The sequence below is a fragment of the Ailuropoda melanoleuca genome, chromosome 4 (assembly GCF_002007445.2).
Source record: "Ailuropoda melanoleuca isolate Jingjing chromosome 4, ASM200744v2, whole genome shotgun sequence".
Lineage (NCBI taxonomy): Eukaryota > Metazoa > Chordata > Mammalia > Carnivora > Ursidae > Ailuropoda > Ailuropoda melanoleuca.
In genome coordinates this window covers 2,650,589-2,660,130 of record NC_048221.1, presented here as the reverse complement: position 1 = coordinate 2,660,130, position 9,542 = coordinate 2,650,589, and the positions used below count along the sequence as shown (strand labels likewise).

Here is a 9,542-nt window from a genome sequence, read left to right as displayed (position 1 = left end):
CCCCCTCAAAATAGACTTCTTATCTTATCCCGCCCCAATGCAGTTCTCACCAAAACACAAGTCCGCAGAGCCCCGTCAGCCAGCAGGGGCCCCTCAAGCATCTCCAAAGCTCCCCAAGACAGTAAGCCTTTGCAGAAACCCCTCTGAGGACCTACTGGAAACCTCAGGGCTGGAGGGAAGAGCTCAGTTTTTCCCAGTGTGATCTTTGGCCACCCGCAGGCAGTTCGAAAAGCCATTTTAGGTAGAACAAGGTCAAACTTTTTTTTTTTTTATACATAGCTGTGTATTTGTTTTAATGAGTCATCGGAAAACGTAAACAAGCTGCCCATGGACACGCGTCTGGGGGTCTGTGGGTGCTCGCGGCTGTGAGTACTGGGGAGTGGCCCGGATATGGGGAGCCCCTGCTCTCCTCCAGAGCTCAGCACCGTTATCTTTGGACTAAATGGGTTCAGTCTGTGGTAATGAGGCTCCTGGCTCATTCAGTGAGTGTTTGCTTCGCTCCAGTTGCACAGAATGAGACCCACGTGTCTGCTGGGCAGCTAGGCTGAGGGGCAAGCCTGACTGGCAAGAGCAGGACTTGGCCCCGGATTTGGCTGTTTGACCCCACACCCCTCATTCTCTACCAGCGTTTCTAACTGTAGGGGAATTTGCCCGGGGGGGGGGGACGCTTGGAGATCCCTGGAGACGTTTTGTGTTGTCAAAACAGACTGGTGCTCTTGGCTTCAAGTAGGTGGAAACCAGGGGTAATACTCCTCACTCCACAGGGCCCAGGACTGTTCCCCGCTAAGAATGACCTTGCTGCAGATGTTAATAGCGCTGAGGCAGAGAAACCCCACTCTAGACCACTCTCAGAAGGGGGGGCCAACACCCCAAGACACGTGGTCTTCCTCCAGCCACCCAACATTCTGCCCCCCCATTCATGCCCTGCTCAAGAACTCTCAATGGCTCCCTAGTACCCATCAGACGACCCTGAGCTCAAATGCAGGTATTTTTTTTAAAGTAAGCTCCACACCCAACATGGGGCCTGAACCCACGACCCCGAGATCAAGTGTCCCAGGCTCCACCAGCCCAGCCAGCACACGCAGGGTTTTGAAAAAGGGTGTGGCCAGTGCTGCCCCACTGGCCAGAGGAGCTCGCCTTAAGCCCGCAATTCCACCCCCCCCCGCCAGATCACTTTAAGGAAATAAAAATCTGCTTTTCATCAGTCTACTCATGCATGCATTCACTTTTTATTTGGTCATTAACGCAACAAAAATGTCTCAAGCCCCCACTATGCGCCAGGTGAGCAGGAACCCGTGGGAACTGACTTCCCATCTGAAATGTCAGTGCCAAATTCAACCAAGAGGGGGCAGTGAGGGCATGGCGTGAGGGAGAGGGGGGAAGGGAGGAGGCCATGGAAGGTGGGGTCCCAGAAGTACCCCTGAGATGATCCTGGTCCATCTTTCCAAGTGCCTAGGGGGAAACTGAGGTCCAGAGAGAGAGCCGGGGCTGGACTGAGTCCCCTGAGAGTGGTGACCACAGGAGGGGGGAGAGCCTGGGGGTGGGGGCTCAGATAGGGGGCTTGGGGCCTCCCTGGTAGAGGCTGCTTTGCTGGGTTGCAGGAGGCTGAGGCCATAATCTGTGGCCTAACGTGTATCATTCGAACCCAAGACTGCCCTGGAGCAGCTCCACGGCCTGGATGCCTCCAGCTGGTTCGTTCATCTGCATGTACTGAGTGCCCACTGTGTATGCACAGGACTGATGAGACAGACCCAGGAGAGCCAGACAATAGTCGAATCATCACATAACATAAATAAAAAGTACTATCTAGACTTCTGAGAGCATTGGCAGGGAGACATGTCAGGGGCTGGGGGCTCAGGGAGGGCTTCCCCGAGGAATGGCACTCAAAATAAGAACTGAGTTTAGTAAGAGTGACCTAGGTGAGAGGGATCCAAGCCGAGAAACAATTAGACCTGAAGGAGATGAGGGAGGAGCCATGGAGAGATCTAGGTGTTTCAGGTAGAGGGCATAGCCTGTGCAAAGGCTCTGGGATGGGACTAGGCCTGGCATTTTGGAGGAACAGGCCTGTGTGGCTGGAGCAGAGTGGGCGAGGGGAAGAGAGGGAGGAGGGAAGGGAGGGCAGGAAGAGGAACAAGGAAGGTCGTGCAGGGGTTTGGGGGCCAGGGGAGAGCTTGGGCTTTTACCCCCAAGGAGGTGGGAGCCCTGGAGGGCAGTGGGCAGAGGGGACCGTGATTTGGGTGCTCGCATGCGCCCCCTGGTGGTCACTGAGGGGAGGACGGACGGTGGGGGCCTGAGGCGGGAGCGGGGGCACCAGGGAGGTCAAACCTGGAGGCCCTGCAAGGTGTGGCTTTAAAACAAACGAACAAACACGCATTTTATTTCGGAATCATTTAAAATTGATGGAAAAGTTGTAGATACAATTCAGAGAGCCCCCAAATGACCCTCACTTGGTCTCCTCCAACTCTAACATTTTCCACGACCGCGAGATGTCAGAACTAAGACACCAACATCCTATGTCACCATTAACCGAACTGCAGACTGTTCATGAGCGCGCACACCAGCGCACGCGCGCGCACAAGCTCACACAAACGCACGCGCGCGCACAAGCTCACACAAACGCACGCGCGCGCGCACACATCAAGAATGCCGACATGAATTCGCAGATAGACAGTAAACTAGACAATCACCGCCGGGCAATAAGCAACAGTATCCGTTGGACAAAATTCATTTGCATTTCTATGGACCGGAATCACCTGCCCTGCTACCGCTTTCCTCTAATTTACAGGGCTGTGAAATGGCTCAGAGGCGAAAGGAAGAGCAGGTAGTTTTAGAGGGTACCCCAAAGCCTGGCGTTGACCGGATGCTGAATCGCTCTAGAAATGCTAAGGAGCTATGGAATGTTCTTGAGCTAAGGTCGCAGCTTATTAACTGCACATTTATTTGTGGGACTATTTTTGGAAGATCCCTTCTTCCTGCGGGTCTGCGAGCTCTACCCCTATAGTTTCCCATGCACCTAGAACAGTGCCTGGTATGCAGTAAGTGCTTAATGAATGAATAAATAGCTCCTCGGAAGCCGCCTAAGAGTCTGAACAGAGGAGAAAGACCCGTGCTGTGTACCTGGGAGGACACATTCCGCGTGCGGCGGGCCCAGCCACAGAGCACATAAGGATTGGCAACGTGGGGGTCGTGGGGGAGTATTAATGAGGGACGGTTGAGGGGAGCTGGCCTGGGGGAGAGGTGCAGAGGCCAGGCTGTTAACAGGGACAGTAAGCAAAGGTGGCAGGGGTCTTGGTCCTATCCCCAGCTGTTGCACAGAAAGACAGAACCTTGATATAAACAGCTTCCCGGGGAGCCCCTCCAGCCTTGGGAACACCATAAAATCACCCTCATTTTCCCCTACTGGGACCTCTAATCCCTCCTGCCTGAATGGAGAAGGAAACAAAAGGAGCGCCCAGGCCAACCCTCCTAAGCACCTGCCCCACGCCATGCCCGCTGTTTCCACTTTTGAAGCTTCCCCATGATACTGCTCCGAAGTTGGAACCAGGTCGCCATCTTATACAGATGAGGAAACTGAGGCAGGAAGTGGGGGGGGGCTCTGCTCTTCTCCTGCAGCAGAGCTCCCTCCCAGGGGTCCCGCTTCCTCCCACCTGGGGGTGGGGGTACCTTCTGTGAGTCCCCTTCCAGCTGCAGCCCACACTGCAAGCTTCTAGAAGAGTCTACACGTCCCTCCTCACCTTCCTTACCCCCTACACCACAGTGCTCTCATTAAGATGCCCCGGGACCCCCCATGTTGCCAAGCCCTGGAGCATCCCTCCCCCCTCCTGTGCATGCTGGTGCCTGCTGCACCCTGAATCTGCCCCTCCTACCCTCACCCCTCCCCATCCAGTCATGAGGAAAGCATTGGACAAACCCAAAATGAGGTGCTTTCCACAGAATCCCTGGCCATCTCCTCCAAGAGGTGAAGGTCCAGGAACAAGGTCACAGCCTCGAGGAAGCCAAGGAGGCCTGACGACTGAATGGGATCTGCGGTCCTAGATGGGGCCCCGGGCACAAAAGGCGATTCCCACGCTCTGATTACAGTCTGCAGCTCAGCGCAAGGTGATGGAGGGTGTTGGTGTCAGTCCTGACAATCCACCGCAATCAGGTAAAATGTGAGTGTCGCAGGAGACCAGGTGAGGATCATGGGGGGAGTCTCTGAATTGTATCTGCGACTTTTCCGTCAATTTTAGATGATTCAAAATAAAATGTTTCTTTGTTCTAAAGCCACATCTTGCAGGGCTTCCTTGTTTGACCTCCCTGGTCCCCCTGCTCCTGACTTCACCCCTGCACGCCATCCTCCCTGCAGAGGCCACCAGAGGGCGCGCGTGAGCCCCTGAGTCAGATCCCGCCCTCCTCTGCCCACAGCCCTCCAGGACTCCCAACTGCCTGGGGTAGAAGCCCAAGTCCCCCCTGTGGCCCACAAGACCCTGCATAACCCGCCCTGTCCCCTCCCTGCCCTCCCCTCCTCCCTCTCTCCCCGTCACCCACTCTGCTCCAGCCACACAAGCCTCCTGGCTGTTCCTCCAACATGCCAGGCCTGGTTCTGCCCCAGGACCTTTGCACCAGCTATGCTTTCTGCCTGGAATGCTCGTTCCCCAAATAGTCACTTCCTTCATGTCTCCTCAAATGTCACCTCCTCAACAAGGCTCCCTGATCTTTCCACTGGAGGTTGTAATATACCTCTGCCTGTTTCACTCCTGTCCCAGTTGCTTTTCCACATTCTCCCCTCAGTGAGACTGGCCAGTCTTTAACCCTGGATACAGTTTCCTTCCTCATTATATCTCCTGCTTCTTGAATGTCTTCCTCTACCAAACACAAGCCCACAAGAGCAGGGATCTCCGTTGGTCTGGTTCCCTGCTGAATCGCCAAGGTCCAGACCGGCACCTGGCACACAGTAGGTGCTCGCTAATGCAAGTTCACTCCCTGGACAGCTCCTCCTCCCAGCGGCATCTCCCGCTAACCTCAGCCCATTCCAAAGGGTGTTAGGCTCCTCCCTGAGCAAACACTGCTCGTCTGGCACAAGGCCAGGCTGAGGAGGAAGAACGGGAACCCAAACGGGCCTCAGCGGACTTTTGCCAGAACTCAGGGCCATGCGGAAGCCCTGTGCCACAGAGGCAGGACTTTTACAAGATGCTGAGCCTGGAGTGTTGGTGGGGGTGGCAGGGGCAGCCCCCAGACTCCCTGCTCTCCTATATGCCTGACATTCCTACTTTACTGTGCAGCCCTGGACAAGTAGCTGCCCCTCTCTGAGCCCGAGTTCAACTTCTGTCTAACAGGAAGGCAGATGGGACATTGCAACTAGCTTGGCATTCTGAGTTCTGGTTTTGGGTGGGACTGTTTACCCCACCCCCCCATGACTGAGAATCGATTACCCACACCCTCCTTTGCTGCTCTCAGCAGCCCTGGGTCGTGCCAACTCGAATTGTACCCATTTTATGGAGTGGAAAATTGAGGTTTTGATAGGCAAAGTGGCTGGTGGCTAGATCTATCTGACTCCGTGGGTTTTCTCTCCAAATCCCAGGCAGGGGGGATCCAACAGTCAAGATATATCCCCTTCCAACCCCACAGACTCCAGATTTGAAGTCTCTCCACTCCCTGGGAGTGACCTACAATTCCAGACCATCTATACACCAGAGAGTCATGTGGCTGTGCCTGCCTGGCCCCAGAGGGCCCCTCTCTGTCCCAGACAAAGAGACTTGAGGTGCAATCGGACACTTGGCTGGCCAGGAAGCTCTCTTTGTCTTGCACTTTGGGGAGCAAACGACCCAGAAAAAGCTCTTCCCACCCCACTGTGTCCTCTGCAGTCTCTGGGCTTCCTTTGCCCTGGGGATCATCGGCACCTTGCCCACAGGAGGCTTAGCCCACCACTCCCCCCTTCTTGCTTTTCTCCATTGGCAAGTTTCGCCCAGAGAAGGAATCAAGACAAGTGAGATAAGCCCAGGGCCCAGGGCCCCCCGGATCCCTCCCCAGCCCTCTGCAGGTCCCAGCAGCTGGGGGGGGGTTACCACTGCCACGGAACTTGGGAGTGTCTTCAGAAGCTCCAGGGGGAGCAGTCTCACCCACCACCTCCCTACCTGGGCCTCCCCTGCTCAGTGTTGGGGGATCAGGGAGCAGCCTGTGCCCCATCTGCCTCCCCGGCACCACCTGGGCCAACAATGACCCTTTTAAGTCTCTGGCTCTGGCGTCCTGGGCAGGTTGCCAGGGGCAGTAACTGCCAGCCAGATAATCCCTTAGAAACTATGTCAAATGTCCACACAGGAGTGTCAGTTTCCTGCTTTCCGGGCAGTAGAGGGGAGGTGATGGGGTCCCTGGACCCTGTGGTGGGGAGCTCGGTCTGTGCAGAGCAGAGCAGGGCATGGGGGGGGTACTTACCTGTCTAGGAGGCGGGGTGGCCTCTGGGCAGGCGGCAGGAGCCAGGGCTTGGGTGCCCGCCTGGCATGGGGTGGGGAGGGGCCCTGAGTTTCGAGCTCTCCTCCCCACTTGGTTCCCCAACTTTTCCTCAGCAGTTCTGTCCGTGGCAGGTGGAACCAGCAGGACGAGGTGCACAACGCCAGGGAGAGACCAGCAGCTGGTTGGGTGTGTGGCTTTGTCGCAAGGTGCTCTCACGTGGGAGCAGCTGGCCTTAACCCCTGCTCTCCCAGAGGCCAGGGATGCCGAGTGACTGCCCTGCTCACACCGCGGACCCTGCACCCCTGCCATCAGCGCGGGGACTGGAACATACAGGCGGGTCCTTGGGGAAAACAAACACCTCGTGGCTCCCCTTCTCACTGCCCTCCTTGAATGTGGGACGGACAAGCCATTCCAGCAAGCGTGCCGTCCCACAGATTACTGCAGAACTGGCTCCTTCCCACGGACAGAACTGAGCAAAAATTCTGCGCCTTGGCCACCAACTCACCTGCTTGGTTTCCTGTGCTAGGGGTGTTCAACCATTTTCCTGCCGGGCAGCTTTGGGCATGTCACTGAGTCTCCGCAGTTTCCTCAGCTGAAAAATGGCAACAAACACCAGCCTTTACTTCCTGGGACTGTTTCAGAAGTTGGATAAATGAATGAATGTCTGGAAAGTGCTTATAGAACCATTCTGGGTACACACCTTCCAGCCACTATCCATCCCCAGGTCGGAAAGAACAGGATGTGGGTAGGTGAAAGACACACGTTGGATTTGGAAGGCTCGGCATGCCAAAAAAAAATAAATAAATAATGTGGAAAAAAAATAAATAAATAATGTGAAATAACTCGCTATTTTTAGTATCGATTCCACATTGAAATGATCGTATTTCGAATGTTTTGGGTTAGGTGACGTATACTGTTAAAATTAATCTTACCTGTTGATTTTACACTCTTCAAAATGTGGTCAGTAGGAAATTTAAAATGACATTTAAAGTTTTAGATTTAAATTGGCTTGCGTGATCATTCTATCGGACAACTCGGGGGCAGGTGCTGACCGCATACTGGTGCGTTATCTGTGAACCCGTCTTTACCGATCACGTTCTGTCACAGTTGTAGCACATCTGTGTTATTTTCAAAGTATTTATCAGCACCTGAAACTGCCTCGTGTCTTGTGTCTGTTTGTCTTTTCTAGAATGTTGCCTCATTGAGGTTAGGGATTTTGTCTTGCTCATTCCTGTGTCCCTGTGGCCTGGAACAGTACCTGGCACACAGTAGGTGCTCAATAAATATTTGTGGCATGAACGAATGGATGGATGAGTGAATGAATGAATGAATTATGGGGAGGGGGATGCAGGGACACAGGAGTCCCTGCCAGCAGCACCTGGCTCTGATGGTAGCAGCCACCAGGGGGCGCCAGAAACCAGGTAACCCCTCCAAGCCAGGGAGCCTGTTTCCCAGCCTGCAAAATGGGAACCCAGGAGCGGGAACACAAGAGGATGAAGTAGGAGGTTCAGAAGCTGCGACACCACCCTGCGACCCCTACCAGATCCCCGCGCCTCCTCTCCTTTCTCTACCCAACCTCTCCTGTCTCCCGCAACACCAGTTTGGGGTTGTTTTTCCCAATAATGCACGCACTCTAAAGGGTCAAATTGTCGTTTAGGTTTGCTAAAACCAGCAATGCCATTGCCACTCCACAATTTCTCCCTTCTCAGAGGCACCCCCTCTTTGGCATCTTCTAACTGATTATTTTGACATTCACTTCCACATATCTAAGTAAGACCTGTTTTGCCACTTTTTTTTTTTCAGTTTTAGTATTGACTTCCCTCCAGGAGACATTCAGAATCAACCTGAAAGTGGATTTTTTTTTTTAAATTTGGCTCATTTTCATGATCCTTATCATTGGCCCAGCCCCCAGTCCTTCTCCTGTTGGAGTCAGTGGTTGTCAAATTCAGGCATCTGAATTGCCTGGAGCAGGAAGGGGAGGTATTCCTTGAAACCCAGATTATAGGTCTCACCCATGGAGTGTTCGAGACAGGAAGGCTGAGGGGGCCCGAGAATCTGCATTTCTAACAAGCTCCTAGGCGAAGCTGCGGCTGTTACTCCAAGGACCACGCTTTGAGAGCCATCCCTCTAATCTTCCACAACGGACTTAAAATGAGGGGCACATGGCTGGCTGTCAGTGGAGCGTGTGACTCTTGATCTTGGGGTTGAGTTCGAGCCCCATATTGGGTGTAGCAATTACTTAAAAAAATGAAATCTTAAAAAAAACCCAAAACTGATTCAAGATGATTCAGGGTATCTATCCATGGCATGTGTCCAAAGGGCTCTTCTTGGAGGCTTTTTGTTATTGTTGTTTTAAATGATGGTAAAATGCATACAACATACAATTTACTACTCTCACCGTTTCTGAGTACACAGCTCAGTGGCGTGAAACACACCCACACTGTCCTGCAACCACCCCCACGCTCCGTCTCCAGAATGTTCCACTGCCCCACACGGAGACTCTGTCCCCAGGAGGCACGGACTCCCCACCCCCTGCCCCAGCCCTGGCTCCCACCAGCTCCTCTCTGTCTGTGTGGATGGGACTCCTCTGGGGACCTCCTGGGAGTGGGGTCCTGGGGGATGTGTCCTTCTGGGTCTGGCTGTTCTCACTGAGCAAGGTGCCTCAGGGTCCCTCCACGTCATGGCAGGTGTCAGGGTCCCTCCACGTCATGGCAGGTGTCAGGGTCCCTCCACGTCGTGGCAGGTGTCAGGGTCCCCTCCTTTCTAAGTCTGGGTCGTGTTCCAGCATAGGGATGGACTGCATTTTGCTTATCCTTCATCCTTTGATTCCCTTAAGTCTTTGGACTCCACCTTGCGTTGGCTCTCTTCTGACAGGGCACAGCTAAGCTGGGGATTCCTTTTGCCACATCCTGAGTCCTGTTCTCCAACCATTCCCTTTCTTGATTTGTCTCCTTGCTTTGATGGAAAACATTTCAGAAACATCTTTCTAACCTCTGGGTGTGACTGTGACCTGCTCCATCTTCCTGATTCCCCATCACCCCATTGGCAAGCACCCCAGACAGTGATGAGGGGCCATGTCTCCAGAGTCAGGCGCGGGTGAAAACACCATAGGT

At 54.0% G+C, this 9,542-nt stretch overlaps 1 protein-coding gene across 1 annotated transcript in view; it reads right to left on the bottom strand.

Moving 5' to 3' along the window:
- The window catches only part of TJP3 (tight junction protein 3), a 27,990-nt gene extending 21,400 nt beyond the window's left edge, over nucleotides 1–6,590 (bottom strand). Inside the window, exon 1 of the mRNA XM_034657501.1 lies at nucleotides 6,412–6,590. The gene's annotated coding sequence lies outside the window, so the exon portion shown is untranslated. The remainder of the gene's footprint in view (nucleotides 1–6,411) is intronic.
- Nucleotides 6,591–9,542: the final 2,952 nt, after the last annotated feature.